Below are 16,088 nucleotides of genomic sequence, written 5' to 3'. Positions count from 1 at the left end.
CCACTAATCCTACAGGGAGAGAAGATGAAGAAATGAGGGAGATGGAAGGAGTCCTCTCTTGCTTCCTGGGCAGCAGCGTTGCCCTCGGAACAGGGGCAGGGTGCAGGTGTGGAATGAAAGAGGTATTTACAATGCAAGTGTGGTGTGACCAAATAGTAAAACCATAGCTGATCCATTGATGTGCGACTGAGACTGGGAATGGGGTAGAGGGAGCTGGAATGAGAGCTTGACAGAGGTACACAGAGACTTGCCTTTGATTTCCAAGGGCCTGCAACAGGGCTTGAAAGACAATTTTAATAGCAGAGCAGAGACAATACTGCAGGGTTGCCTGAGAACTGTACCAAAAGCAATGATAAGAAGAAATGAACATTGGACTTTTTCTTTATTATTTAAAAATGAAAAAATGAATGAGCAAACAAAAAAACCCCACCAAAAAACCTTATGCCATTTAAGGAACAACCAAACACAAAGGAGGGGGAAACCCTGGTAAGTACATCAGGGTCCCTTCAGCTAAATAAGTCAATCCTTGCTGTGAGCAGGTGTCTGCTCGAGCAGAGTCCTTGTCTCAACCAAGAGAGGAGATGGAACACACTCAGACAAGCAGAGGTCAGATTTTCTGTTGATGGGAATATTTTCTCCTTGGCATTTGGGGCAGTTGTTTGCTGCTGTTGCTGCAAATCTGAGAAAAGTGCGAATAAATCAGAAGTTGACGGTTTCTGTCACAGAAGCCACCTGGTCTTGAATGAGGCAACTTTTATTGAATGAAGCACCAAACCAAAGCAAAACAAACTTTGGATTTGTGTATGCTGTTGTTGTTCGCTTCTCTATTGCTACTGTATAATTATTTTCAAATAACTGCCTAAGGGCTTTTTTGTTGTTATTTTTAACCCTAAACACTTTCAGGATTACTTTTGTTCAGAAAAGCCATAAGCCCCATTAATTGAACTGTTCTGGAAAACCTTTAGTTCAAAGAGCTTTCAGGAAAATAAAAGGATGTCCAACTAATTTAAGCATATGCCAAAGAAGAGTGCTATCATACCTGCTTTCAGGGAGGGCATGGAAGGAAAATGTATTTAGCAAGAACTGGTGGATTATTAAGTGGTTTTATCTCTGCTCGACATCTCTCTGTAAATAAGTCAAGGTTTGTTGCAACCTTGTGCAAGTGCTGGCAAAATTTAAAGCCTTAAACAGGGAACTGCTTTGAAGAAAGCTTATCTTCCTTATGGAAACAAATTGTGCCCATTATTTATATTTGTGGTAAAGCTTTATCAAAACATAGGGGGGTGGCTTTAGTTTCCCACCTTAAATAGGTTGATTATCTAACATCAAACTGAAACCTTGGATTGTGACATATTGATAGAATATGAAAGGTATGCTGTAATAAAAGCAAAAAAAAAATCCATTTTTAAAACACAGATATGAGCTCAAAATTATTCATTAAAGAAAGTAATGCAGCACCAGGAGTGTGTTAGCTAGGAGGAATGGCTGTCGAAGTCAATGGGAAAATCTTAGTTATGCTCCTTGGATGTTGGATCATACTCTCATAAGTCAGATGTATCTGATATATGTACCACTGCTCTGGAATAAAGTACACTTGTCATCCCAGAGAAATAAATAGAACATAGGCTTCTTACTACCACCATAGGATTTCACAGGTTTTGATATGTAGGATAGCAACTGGAAAAAGAAATTATTTTGCTTGCCTTCAGTTATTTAAGCTCTTAAACAGTTTTTCTTAACGTCATGATTTTTCTTTTCCTGCATTTCTCAGTCAGGAAAGGTTAGTCTTTATAATTACAGCTTTCGGTTACAGATCTCGTTTCCTTTTTTGACTGCTACAGAAATGTGCAGATTTGTGGTATTAGGATTCCCAGTGCTTCAAGTGAGTAGAATTAGCCCTCTAATTTATTTTTCCTTAAAAAAAAAAAAAAAAAAAAAAAAAAAGAACACAATTGTATTAGGTTGGATAAGTGAAAATAATGTTCTCAATATTTATATATATAGACATGTGTTTATTTTCAGTTTTAAGGTACTCAGAGCTGACATCAATGCTTCAGTTTAAGAGCTACCTTTGTTGTTTTAGGCTAAGTATTATGGAGCACAGGACCTGCACGAAAGTAAATATATCTGAGACCAGTAATATTTGAGGCTGAAACTACCTTCCTCCCAGGATTTGAAGCTGGGAATAAATTTAGAAGCCCTTAATGGCCAAAGGAGAGCCACTGGATTATCTGGTGTGCTTCCTAGTGCATCCCTAAGTTGCATGTCTAAGTTACATCCCTAGGTTGTGGTTTGGGTAAGGACTAATGGTGTTCAAGCATGGCTTGTAGAGCCTCTCTATCCAACTCCCTGGTCACTCTCTGGTGACCTCGTTGCAATGTTTTTAGCGTGCACAGCTCATCTTGCCCAGGCCATACCAGTGGCTAGGCTCAAGATCCAGGCTCTGCTCTGCAGGAGTGCTGGGGAGCCAGGAGGCTCAGGGTGCCTGGTGGGTGCTGCAGAGCTGCTGGTGTTGGGAGCCCCAGCACAGCTGACAGGGATGGTCAGCCTTTCCCATTTTGTTTGCAGTTTTCAGCGTCCCAGGGAGTGTATTGCATTTGGAAATGCAAGATACCGGGTGTCAAGAACTACATTTGGTTTGCATTAAAATTTAAAAAAAAAAAAATTAAAAAAATTAAAAAATAATTCAAGAAAAGAAGTTGATACAACCAGAAAGAACCCTCACAAGTATCCTTACCTCCCACCCACAGTACTGTATGCCAACAGCTTTGAAATGATGCATTCCCTGGATAGGAGAATGTCATCTCCTGGCTACTGTGTAGATAAGGTACCTTAGCCTTTGGCCTGTTGTCCATTTCTGGGAGAGATGGTTGAAGGCGAGGCATATTTTGTGCTGTACAGTGACGTCTTTGCCATGTAGAGACCCACACGTCCAACATCAAGTGTTTTGGTGCTTGCAATGGCTCTGGGTTGGAGTATCTGAGGACTTTATAACCTTGCTATATTTGTTTCCTTGACACCCAACACACATGGAAAGCAAGAAAGTACTAATTTAACAGTCCTCTGATTGGGTGGAGAATGAAGTCAGGGAGAGACTGAGGGACAGACACTTTGAGCACAAAGCTCAAAAACTTCTCTGAAGTGATGTTAAACGCTCAAATGAGAGTCTGGGTGGCAGCTGGAACCCCGGTCATGAAGGAGAGTAGAGCAGGGAGATGGAACCTGCCTCTGAAATTTCACAACCCCAAGCATGGGGTTATTTTGCCTTCCTTTTAACTTTGCTTGCAAAGTGATGCGGAATTACAGAGAGAACAGTGTTATTAGGTGCATGGAGCAACAAACAAAAGCGTATCTCTTGAAATGTAGAAAAATAAGTTTGGTCAGGAGTACTTTGTTGACCTTACTGAAATAACTCCTCCTCTGACCCAGATACAGCATGTGTAATCCACTTTGTAATGTTACTACAATGATCATCAAGATTTCTACCTTGATATGACATCTGTAGATCAGGCGTTCATTGTTCTGATCAGCAGCGTTCTCGTGGTTGTGTTGCTACCTGGGCGGCTGCTGACACCAAAGAGACTTTGGCTGTATAAGATCATTTGAAATTTGAAGCAGCGGAGCATTTAGGATTTGCAGACAAAACCATTAAAGTATGGGCAGGATAGTTTTCTTTCCCTCTAAATATGAAGGAAGAGGACACAGGGATGACACTTTATTTAATTTGGATTAAAAGAATGCTGTGAGGTTTCATTTTTTTGGAAAGGTGAGTTTTGATGTTACCTTAAACTGTTAAAAAAAAAATATGAAAGTTCTGGTTGAAACTGTTTCCTCTGGAGTTTATTTCTAAAATCAAAACGCCTCTCTGATTTGAAGTTCTGAAACCCACTGCTGTGAATAAAAATGTGCAGCCATTTCATTTATTCATTTTGGAAGAATGAAAGAGGCAATGAGTAAAACTGCAGTGGGGTGAGGAAAACCTGCTGATCAGAATGAAGGTTACGTATATTACAATAAACATGTGTTGGTCTTTGCTAATATTGGTTTAAGTCACAGTCTCATTTGAACTCAAAGTCCTTTTGCTTTGGCTGCTCAAAGGACACAATTGTCATCAAGGAGGTAAAATCTCTTCTGTTCCCCCAGCTGGAAGAAAAGAGATTGGAGGTGGCAGTGGAAGGGACAGGGCACAAGAAAGAAAAGGAAAGGAAGGCAGACGCTCGCACACAACTTCTTACAATGGCTCCAGCATGCCCTTCCATTGGCAGGAATCCTTTTGATCAAATCCTTGCCCTGGACTGAAAGCGTTTTAATGAGCATACAGACACCGTCTTTTTTTTCTGGGTCTGTTTTGTGTTCTTAAGGATAGATAAGTAAAGTGTGCACTTAAATGATCCTGTCTGTGCTCCTTAAATATGCTCCTGAGGAAACGCGTAGTGCTTGAATGTGGAGGCTGAGCACTGCCAGCCTGAAGGACAGAAGGAAAATAGCAGAGGAGGAAACTTGAAGTCAACTTGTTTCCTTTAACATTTTGGGGGTTTTGGGGAGGAGGAATAGACAACCTGCAGAGAGGTGGGGATTTGGGGGGTGGGGAGTGTTTTATTGAAACTCCCACATCTTTCTAAATTTCCCCAGCACTAATTTCTTTGAGATCCCATCAAGGTGAGGGTTGTTCCCCACATCCCACGGGAGACACGTGATGCCATGCTGAGTGGCAGCACCCAGCCTCTGCGGGAGGATGCCCCGCACAGCTTCTTGTGAGAGTTTGCTCTTCGGACTCGGTCCTAAACCTACACTGTTAATTTCCCTTTTGGGAAGGATGTGTGTGATTTGGTCTGCAGTGGTGAGTCCCTGTGCTCCCCACTGTTCTGGGGATGGGTATGGGACTACACGGAGGAGCAACTTTTGGCAGCAGTCTGAATGTAATAGTTTCATGGAGCTCAGGAAAAAATTCACTTGCCTGGGCTACCAACATGGCTCTTCATGTGAGCCCTAAAACATATTAAAGGTGAAAAAAAAAACCACCAAAAAAACCAAAAAGGTTACACTTGACAAAATGCAGTTCAGTTGAACACATTTCATTATTTTGAGGCATTTGTGGGAAAAGGCAAACTATATCAGTATGTCACAAGCTACTAACAATTACTGGAAATCAATAAAGGGACCCTTGGAAACGCTTATCACTAACTTTCAATTTATCTGTTAGGTTTCAAAGACAGGGGTGCAGGAGGATGGAAGCCAAGACCTCTACGCAGAACAACCAGAACCTTCCCCAAACTGGAGTGGTGAGAGTTGAAAGAAAGTTTCGCCTTGACAGCAGCTGCCAAAATCAAAACCTTTGAAAGTTTTTTTGATGTGAATCGCAGGAGGTGCAACTACTGGGATTTGCATCCAAACAGGAACCCTGCAGATTTCTTCAAATCCCGGTGACAAAGGTATGACATTTATGATTTGTGACTGTTATTCCACATGTGTGAATTGCTAAAACAAAGCCTTCGAAAAGGCAACTTTTATTTGTGACTGATGCAGTTTGTAAACAAGAAAGCACCACCGCTGAAGTGCTGTCTAGTTTAGCTCAGGTACCACCTGCTTCCCAGGTAGAGCCGCTGCGTTCAGCTGATTGCTCCAACAGCATTAACAATGCTCTTTCAATCGCAGGAGCATTATTGCTGCAGAGCTCTGGCTTGGCTAACAGGTACGTGTGAAGTAATTGTATACTTTTAGAAATGTGATCCTGGGTCAACAGTGGAAATTTATCTCACAGGAAATAATTTTGATGAGTCAATAGTTTACCTAGTTAGATATTTTGCCCCCAGTGATGGTACAAACAGCTCTGTAAAAAAAAGGTAAACTGCCAAATATAGATACCAAGGGAAAAAATCCCCAATTTACAGTATTTAGGTATTCGTGTAGGTTTTTGTAACTGCTGGTGGTAATTTGACTCATACCATCGTTACTCCCATTACTGCTTTTTTAGCCATCTTCTTGGTTATTTCTCTCAATAACATCCTCCAACAATGACTGTTCCATAAGTTAAATACATGATATGTAAAACATTTGCACTTCCAGTTTTAATTTTACTTCAGTAGTTCCTATAGGAGCCTCAGATTTATCCCATGTAGATTATTCATTAATGCACACACTTCTGCTCATCTTCCTGTGAACTAACCTGAAGTACAGAAGGAAGAAGACTTGTGCATCAAATCACTTTTGCTTCCACCCTTGCTAACAGTTATTTCTGCCACATCTTTTTCAAAGAGGTGACCAAATCTGTCACACTAGTAGGAGGATGCCTCTTTTTTTTCTTCAACAGTACAATATTTTAATGTCATTCTCTTTCACTTAACACACCTTTACAATTAAACAAATGTTCCACCTGTTAAGATTTAATTTTAAAATGTTAATCGGTTTCCATCTTCTCAATTTTTAGAATAGTTTTTCCTTTCCAAATTTGGGGTGATTTTCTTTCTTTCTATCCTACACACACATATATACCTTTATAGATAGATCAATCTGTATCTATATATATGTTCCTGTATACGCAAACAGAGCTAAACTGGCTCTGCTTATTTCAGTCAGCTTTTCAAACAACTCTACCTTCATGCTTCCTGCCTATGAGCTGTATTGGCACAGGGCAATTTAGGAAATAATTAATTCATTAACTAATCTCAAGGATACCTGAGCAAAATACCAAAACCAACAGAAACAAAAACTTTGGGGGCTTCATCTGTTAGAAGGAACATGTAGAGAATTCAGATGGTATGCAAGTAACTTGGAAAATGTTTATGTGGAAAATTGTCCATGCATTTTATTACTTGTTCACAAAAAAATCTCAGTGCACAACTTAGCTAAATTGCCGGCGAAGTTAAATTAAGCATGCACACTTAGAATTAAAAACACCCCTTCTGCCTGCCACACAGAGGCCGCCAGTTCATAAGGAACAGGAACACAGAAATACCTGCTCTTCGGTATGTCAGCAGATAGCAGAACTGCATCCTTTTTATTTTGTGGCTAAAATATTGGTAGAAAAGCTGGATTTAAACAAGGACATTAAAAAAATTGCAACAGGATGCACTTGTGCTACGGTATTTTTATATGAATCACACCAGAGCATCAATTCCCTTGTCAGAATAATGCTATAGCCACCACTGATAATGTGGCAGTGTCCCATTTGTAAGTTGCAGTGTTTTGGAAACATATGCTACAACGGAATATTCGGAATATTTCAGTGTCAAAATTTGGCCCATGTAAATTTGTTTTGATTTCTTGGTATTTTCTGTTCTCTCAGACAGTACTTTGTATATATACACAAATATATATCTCTCTCTCTTTTCTTTCAGGTAGAAATTATCAAAATCATGTATTTTCATACTTAATTAACTAGTCAGATTGCTACATCCATAGCCCAAATTAGGCCCAGCTGTGCCATGATGCATATAGAGGGAAACCTCTGTGCCTTCAAAGGGCAAAAAGGTCCAGAACGTCAGAGGTTTGGATGCTGTGGAGAGTGCAAGACCAGGTTTGTGCTACCGTACTAACCATGCTTCTCAGAAGAAATTTGTGACACTCCTTGGAAGCAACTGCCAGTGTTTATGAGATAGAGGTGGGGTCATATGATGGCTTTATTCAAGGTAGGGCTGTGCGGCAAGAGTTCATGTGAATTTATACACTCTCACATGAATAAACAGTATTTAGAGTGACCAGGGGCACAAAGTGGGAAAAAGATGGGTATTTCTCTGTTTTCCTGTCTTTGAGCAGCTCACTGCCAGCCAGACTTGCGTAGGTATTTGGGTGCTGGAAGATGCAGTAAGTGTCTAATGGAGCTTCCAGGCCTTTTTGCAACAATAATGACGTATGGTCATAAGAGAGGCTACAGAAGCTAACCAAGCATTTTAAAAGATCTAGCAAAGGAGCTCTCTGAACCATTAATGATGATTTTCAACAAATCTTGGTGCCCTAGGGAGGTTCCAGAAGGCTAGAAGAAAGCTTATATAGAGCCAACATTTAAAAAGGTTAAACGGGATGACTTGAGTAATTATAGGCCTGTCAACCTGACATTGATCCTAGGCAAAATACTGGAACAGCTGATATGAGACTTGATTAATAAGGAATTAAAGGAAGGTAATATAATTAATGCCTTTCAACATGGGTTTATGGAAAATAGATCTTGTCAAACTAGCTTGATATCATTTTTATGAGATTACAAGCTTGGTTGAGAAAGGTAATAGCACTGATGTAATGTACTTAGATTTCTGTAAGGCATTTGACTTGGTATCACCTGACATTTTGATTAAGAAAAGAGAATGCAACAAAATTATTGCAGCAAACATCAAGTGGATTAAAAAAAATAGCTAATTGGTACATCTCAATATGTAATTGTAAATGGGGAAACTTCACTGATCAGGTTTGTCTCTATTGGAGTCCTGCAGAGAACGGTTCTGATTCCAAAGCTGTTTAATATTTCTAACTATGTCCTGAAAGACGAGAAAAGCAATCAGTATAGATTATACTTACAGACCACACAAACGCTGGCGGAGTAGATAATAATAAAATAAATATGTTGCTGATAAAGCACAAGTTGGATGTTTTGGCCAGTCTTTCATGTTTTCTTTCTAGAAACAGCAAAAATGGATCTTCCAGGACCTTACATGTAGTAGGTGTGACTTTTAAAATTTATTTTCAGGTGGATAATGAGTAAAAGAAGCTTCCAGTGCACTGTGGTGCCTAAAAGTGGTCATCATTCAATGTGTAGCAGGAAATGTTAGGTCTGAGCAAGGTGAGTTTATATTACTACTAATCCTGGCACCAATTACACCTCTTTGGGAGTACAGGGTCTCATTCTGAATCCCAGCTCAAAAGGGCCATTGGTAAGCTGAGGAGCACTTGGAGAAGACCCCCCCCAAGAGCATGTGATGAACTAGAGGAGGTATTTTATGAGGAGACTTAATGAATTCAATGTTTCCTCCAGAAAACAGAGGACTAACGAGGTAAGCTAATCACAGTCCAAAATTATGTGATTTGTTCTGCCCAACTTTCCCTGTCTAAAAGGTAGGAGTATGGTCTAGGCTCCATGCTTTGTCACCCTTACGCAGTCAGTGCAGAAGTTAGGTGTCTCCAGTGTGCAACTAATCCCACACGGAGATAGATGCGATGAATTGCCTTCTGGTAGTGCCTGTTTCTTTCAGTTGATTACAGAAGGATCCCGGAACACTGGGTGAGACAAGATGCTTCATTTTTGCATGGTTAAAGTTAAATGAGATAATCCCACACTAATTGCCTCCATGGGGAATGTAATTTTTAAAATGAAGGCTCTTCAGTCTGCTAAATAACAGGCTCTGAAGTTTGGAAGTTTTATAGGGACAAATTCAGATTAAAAATCAGGTGCACATTTTTCTCAGGGAGCGTAATTAACCTTTGGAGCAAATTACCAAGGGTTGTGGCACTTTCTACAGCAGTGGAAATTTTAAAATCAAGATGGAATGTTTTTCTAAAAGATTTGCTCTACTTAAAATGCACTGATTTGGGGAAATTAAGTAGCCTGCGTTGTACAAGAGGTCAGAGAAGATCATTGCTTTTGTCCTTTCTGGACTAGCGATACGTGCCTCTATGCCTTGCGATAGTAGAACACCTTTAAACATTTTTTCCTTAAGTCTTTCACTATTCCTAAATTTCCTTCCTGCTAATAATAATTGGAATTCCCTGCCTCACAGGACAAACACATTAAGGACTTTGAGGTGGGTAAATATCCTGGAAATGAAGGCCATGTAAAAATTTAGAGTATGCTGAAGGAACATAGACAATTAGAGTAGATGGAGCTCGGGTAATAATTAGCACTTGGGCAGTCAATGTGTGTTGGTCTTGTTGGAGGTGGGTGTTGACTGGCTACCAAATCTATTGCCGGCTTCCATATAATTAGGGCACAAGTGTCTTGAAAAAGACACCCAGTGTTTTCAAAAATATCCCACAAAATGTCCCACATTTTCCTTTGTGCAATAGACACTGGAGCAAGGCCAGATCCACCCTGCTCTTGGCCTCCACACCCTGGTGGTTCATGGTTCAGGCTAGCAAGGTCACTCTGTTGATGTGGGGTTAAGTGAACAGGAAAGCCATTAAAATTTATGTGATTTTGGCAATGCGCTGTATTTTCCCTGTCTCGATTCTATGACTGTCTGGATCAAAAAAAAAAAAACCCAAAACAAACAAAAAAAAAAAAACAAAAAAAAAAAAAAAAACCAAAAAAAAACAAAAAAAAAAAAAAAAACCAAAAAAAAACAAAAAAAAAAAAAAAAACCAAAAAAAAACAAAAAAAAAAAAAAAAACCAAAAAAAAACAAAAAAAAAAAAAAAAACCAAAAAAAAACAAAAAAAAAAAAAAAAACCAAAAAAAAACAAAAAAAAAAAAAAAAACCAAAAAAAAAAAAAAAAAAAAACCAAGAAGAAAGAAAAGACCCCAAAGAGGAAAGGACTAGAGCCATTCAGAGAGTTTTTTTCAGTCTGACTTTAATCTAGAAAATCAAGTCAAAGTCTAAATGCCCATTGCCACAGGATGCAATGATGAACAAAGCATTCAGAGAGGTTGAACAATGTCTAGAGTTGGAGGCAAAGTTTCCATTTACATTGTTTTTGGGTGACCAATTGGTTTTTATGCTTCATGAAAATTATCTACGATGGAATTTTTCAAGCATTCTCTTTAAATACATGCAAATACACAAGTGAAAAGTTTTTAGTCCTTTTTTGGTCCCATTTAGTCCTGAAAACCATCAGGGGCATGTATTTTAAAAGCCGCTGCATTGGCTGGTAGAAATAGTAATTCAGATGCCTTAATTTCTTATTTTTTATATGAGGCAGGTTTCTGCCTATCTTTCCCAAGATGCACTATTATCTTAGACCAGAGCATCCTCCCCATTTAATGTAAATAGAACATACACTTACAAATCATAGTTGTTCTGCAGGTCTCCAGTGAGACTGGAGATCCGTGGAGCCAAATAGCTAGCAAAATATTCCAGGCTAGGAAACACATGAGCTGCAAGCTGAGGAGAAAAAGTGTTTTCTGGAAAGCAACAGGGACATAGATAAGAAAGAGCACGTGAAAAATAAATAGACAAGATAAAGTGTGAACACTCTGAACAAGTGATATCATGTTGCGTGATTCCTGAAGGAAGTGATTTGAGAGAACAAATCTATTTTAGCTAGTGCATGCCTTAAATCCATGGGTCCTCAGTGATTTCCCTTCAAGTGAGGGCAGGATTGTGTTGCTAAAGATTTTGATGTACATCCATCAAGAAAATTTTGAGATGTAGGGCTCAGGATCATGGATCAGGTATTTCACTACTCATGATTGCTTTCAGGTTCCAATCCCCACCTGCAGCACAGGAACCTAACGGGCCACGCAGCCATTGGCATGAAGCTCCTGCTGCTCAGCTGTAAGTAGAAACCAACACAAATCTGACAAACTGTGGGCCTTTACCACTCTGCTAAGCAGAGATCCTGGCACTGGGGTAGGTGGCCCAACACCCTCCGCCTCCCTTTTTCACACTTTTTGGCAGTGCTTTTAAAAACCTCTCCCAACACGCTGGGAAGGAGGGGAGAGCATAAAGGTCCTAGGGCTGTATGGTCAAATCTCCTCCAGGTGCCTTTGAGAACGACATCTCAAAGTGTTTACATTTGAGCTGGGGACACTTAGACCCTTGGCTGAAAATGCTAAATACTGAGAGGGAGAAGAAATTTGCAGTCAACCCAGAGAGACAGACCAGTGTGGCTGGACATCCTCTGAAAGCAGGATCAGCCATATACATTTGAGCTGGGGACACTTAGACCCTTGGCTGAAAATGCTAAATACTGAGAGGGAGAAGAAATTTGCAGTCAACCCAGAGAGACAGACCAGTGTGGCTGGACATCCTCTGAAAGCAGGATCAGCCAGGATCCTCCCTTCACCAGGGAGGTTTCTCCACCTGAAATGCAAGAAAGTCACACCTCTTGTGACATTAACTTACCCTGCCCATCTTAGAGGCCTGTCTCCTGACACTCAGCAATCAGTCGGTCAAATGGTACCTGGTAAATTCAAAACAAATCCAACCCAAGAGTCATAGCCAGGCCTTCCTTCCCAACTTCCACTTTCCATGATGATTTTCTGCCTGAATACATATAAAAGGAACCGAATGGGAATTCAAATTCTGTGACAACTCATTATAGTTTTTTCTGCTTCAGTAACCTTATTGATTACAGAAAAGGCTGATTGAACGTATGCTTCATATTTTTTTCCCCAAACACTTTCAATAAATCCCCTTTATGTGCCGCAACAAATAAATAAATAAATAAGTAAAGTGTGTCTTCCTGACAGCTGGCTGTAGAGTAAACTTAGAGCACCTGCTTTTCTCTCTTTTGTTCATTTTTTTACTGCTAAATGAATAACACTTAACACTAAATAAAGAAGGAGGGTGACCATGGCTACTGAAAAAGATTCAAAGGCAGTCTGTGCGTTGCTTGTAAAGAACTGATTGCAAACATGTAGTCTACGGCAGATAACAATATTCCTGCACAATAATCTAGCAGTAATTCACATTGTGGTTTAAGTGCCAGATTCTCGTGAAAGCCACTAAATAATCTAAGGCGACTCTACTCTGTCAGGTGCCACACATTTCTTTGGCAAATTTAACTGATAACACGTTCAAAGGTGCTGGTAGGACAGTCAGCGTCCTTGAAAGCTGGCAGAAGGGGACACAAGCAACTTTACCTTATTTTGGCCTCGTCTGTAGGAGGGTTTTGGGGGAAAAAAAAAAAAAACACCAACCTTCTTGAGGTCTTGATTATTTTGTTTGTAAATAACCATCTGCTCCTTTCTGATCAAGAGCCAGCATAGTAAGGTATGACCCCAGGGAAAGCTGTGATTGATACTCCGCCACCTCTGTTAGCGGGGGTGCCGCACAAAAGATAGCGTGAGGCTCACCAGTGGCCCATGATGAAAAAGAATACACTTTCTTTAAAAATGGAAATGATCTGATGTTATAAAGGGATGCAGGTGGCATAGGGGAAAAGCCCAGCCATCAAACACCTCTTTTCTGTCATACCTAGCTACCCTCCCCTCTCCCACTCGTTTGCTGGTCCAGCTGCTGGTCTCCAGCTCCGGAGAGGGAGGCTGCGCCGCCGGGGCCGGGCATGGCATCACCCCGCCGGTCCCCCGCAGTCACCTCTTTGTCACCGGCTCACCATCGACCTTGGGCAAGTCCCCTAAGCTCTTTGTGCGTCAGTTTATCTACTGGTGAACTAGATATAATACCTTTACTGAGGATTATGGCAATTAAATGCTGTTTGTAAAGCACGCCGGGTCCCTCCGTGCTTCCGAAATGAATATTCTGGCTCTGGGTTTGCTGTGCTGATGGATTGCAGCTCACCCCTGAGAGCAGCTCCCAAGTTTCCGCTCCGTCTTCCTCTTCTCCAAGGACTTTGGGGACCTGTCCGGAGAAGCAGAAACACTTAAGAGATCAAGAAGGGGTTTTTTTAGAGAACAAAATGGTTTTGGTTGCTGTTGTTCTGTCATTTGTGGCAGTCCTTGTGAATGCTCTGTTTAAAAAAAAAATAAAAAAAAAAATCAGCTGCTAAGAAGTGTTTCTGACTATTCAACATTTGAAAAATCAGCTGCTGAGAATTGTTTCTGACTATTAAGTGTTTGCATCCTTCTCTTCAACCCAGTATTCACAGTATTACCGGGCAGAAACTAATGGGGAAACTGTTCAATGAATTTAAGAAAAAAAAAACAAAAAAACAAACAACAGAGGTGGGGGGAAATAGGTTATAAAACCCTCTGGTGTCTGGTGGATTTTTTCACTTAGGTATTTCAGCCTAATGTGCTTTTAGTGGAAAGTTTCCAAAACGTACAACCAGGAAAAAAAAAAAGAAAAAAAAAAAGAAAAAAAAAAAAGAGAGGGGGGAAAAATTCCCAAGCAAAATAACTAGAGGTAAATTCAGTGTTTTTCCACTCCGGTGCCCACAACCTTTGCTTTTATTCTGGTGCAAACAGCTGCAGGTGCCTCAAGTCAGCCAGTTCTATCTATCTGCAATGTCATCCATGTTTACTTGCAGCACTGGACTTTCGATTCTGTCAGGGTGCCAATCCAACGGGCCGCCAGGCACTGCAGCTGACAGTCAAATCTGTAATGCTGAATCCTTCTTCTGGAAAAAAGGGCTAAAGAGGTTAATACACTCAAGTAAGGATAAACACACCAGCTGTTAGAGTTTCTAATATTTAATGTCATTATCAAATAAAATAACTCCTAAGAAATAAAAAATATGCAGCCTCCAAATCACTCGTCTTTGTTAGTATTAATAAATTATCTGAAAAGCCTACACTATAAAATAATAATAGAGAGCCTACAATTAAAGTCATATTTACTCTTCTCCTCTGCTGATGTTGCTCTGCGCTGATACCATTACCTTTTGGTGTTCAATACTGGATCATGCACTGCACAGTATCTATAGGATAATCAGGGATGAATTATTGGAATGAAAATAAAAACATTTTAACTGCTTTTTTTTTTTTTCCCCAAAGGGCTTGTTGAAATATATTATCTGCCTGATTTACTGAATGTAATTATTTAAAGATTTCATTATTCTTGGTCTTTTTCTTTTACAAAAATCTGCTTAGGATCATAAGAATAATGAGCCCTGCAACGCTGAGAGTGATTTTGTGTTTGTGTGTGAAATCTCAAAGGATGCCCTCCAGAACTCATTGCTGGGGCTAAATACTTTTTAGAGAGTCAGGAAGTGAATATATGTTTTCCTCCTGTCATTATGGCCATAGCTTCTACTGCTGTTCCCCAGTGCGGATTGAACAGAGGATAACTTGAACACATTCAGAAAGGTTGAGAAATACACACAAACACACGATGGAAGAGGCTTCACAGCCTGCAAAACAGCCTGCAATGAGCTCGGCTTCCAGTTTATGATCTATATTATAGCAAGACACACTCACTGCCTTGTACTTAAACGTCTATGACCAATTCTGTAAAAACCCTTGAATTTTAGGATTTAGCAGCCAACCGTTTCAAATTGCATCAGACTAAAGCTTGTCAATCCAGTTAGGCTTCCTTTTTGGTTTTACAAGATTTGATCGAAATTTGTCTCTCCGGTTATTGCTTAACTGTGGGCAAAGGCAGGGAGTTGGTGGGGACTTTGGGGCATGACTTTGTCAGCAAAGGCAGCGCTGCCGCTCCAAGCGGGATCGCCGCTCCCACCAGCCACTCCGAGGCACAAAAGGAGGTATTTACCCTTGTTGTGTACCTCTCCAAATCCATCTTCAGGGTGACTAATGGTGTTCTTTTGCTGGCCTTCCCCACACAGGAGCGTTTATTTCCTCCAATGTATTTCTTTAAAAAAAAAAAAGAATAGATTATTAAAAAAAAAAAAAAAGATTTTATTTTCCTACAAGTGTAATACCAGGTGTAAGGTAGAGCAGGCTGAATCACAGAAATCCCTTCCCCTAAAAAAATGGTCATTTTTAAATCATCCCTCTCTCTTCTCCTCTCAAATTGTGAGATTCTAAATTTTGTTTTTAAACTTAATTTTTTTTTTTCCCTGGGAAATGCTCTCCAGAAAAAAAAAAAAACAAACCACAAAAACCACACAACAAAAATCTTTCAGTGGAAGCAAACTGGAATTTCTTGGGGCTTGCCAGCTGCCTGCTGAAAAGGGAGAGCGGCAGGAGCCTTGTCGGCAGGCTGCTGCAGGCTGGCCACCCCGCGCCTGCCTCTCCTCCTCCTCCTCCTCCTCCTCGCCTTCCCCCTAGCCTGGCTGCTGGGGAGGCAGCTGGGCTGCAGGGCCGGCAGAGCGCCAGGGCACTCAACCTCCCCTCCTCCCTCTTCCAGACCTGCTGCATCTCCCCAGCTGCCTGCCTGGAAGACTATTGTCAATTTTGCTCTCTCCCTGCAGACGACAACAAAATCGACAGGGGCCTTCCAGCCAAGCAGCCATGGAGCCATCGGTTTGATTTTTGCTAATAGAAAAATCAGAAATTTCTGGCAAAATTGAAATTTTCCCATAAAAGAAATCCCAATTTTATAAAAGGCATATTTTTCCCCTCAGAAAGTCATTCCAACA

At 40.5% G+C, this 16,088-nt stretch overlaps 1 long non-coding RNA gene across 1 annotated transcript; it reads right to left on the bottom strand.

The window, feature by feature from the left end:
• Window positions 1-413: 413 nt before the first annotated feature.
• On the bottom strand, window positions 414-12,483 carry LOC106892987. The gene is made up of 3 exons (XR_001412955.1): window positions 11,990-12,483; window positions 10,929-11,046; window positions 414-679 (listed from the first exon to the last, which is right to left on the bottom strand). It is a non-coding gene; the product is annotated as an uncharacterized LOC106892987 (long non-coding RNA).
• Window positions 12,484-16,088: the final 3,605 nt, after the last annotated feature.

This window comes from Calidris pugnax, unplaced genomic scaffold, assembly GCF_001431845.1.
Source record: "Calidris pugnax isolate Ruff unplaced genomic scaffold, ASM143184v1 scaffold24, whole genome shotgun sequence".
In the NCBI taxonomy this organism is placed as follows: domain Eukaryota; kingdom Metazoa; phylum Chordata; class Aves; order Charadriiformes; family Scolopacidae; genus Calidris; species Calidris pugnax.
This window is presented reverse-complemented; position numbering and strand designations above follow the sequence as displayed.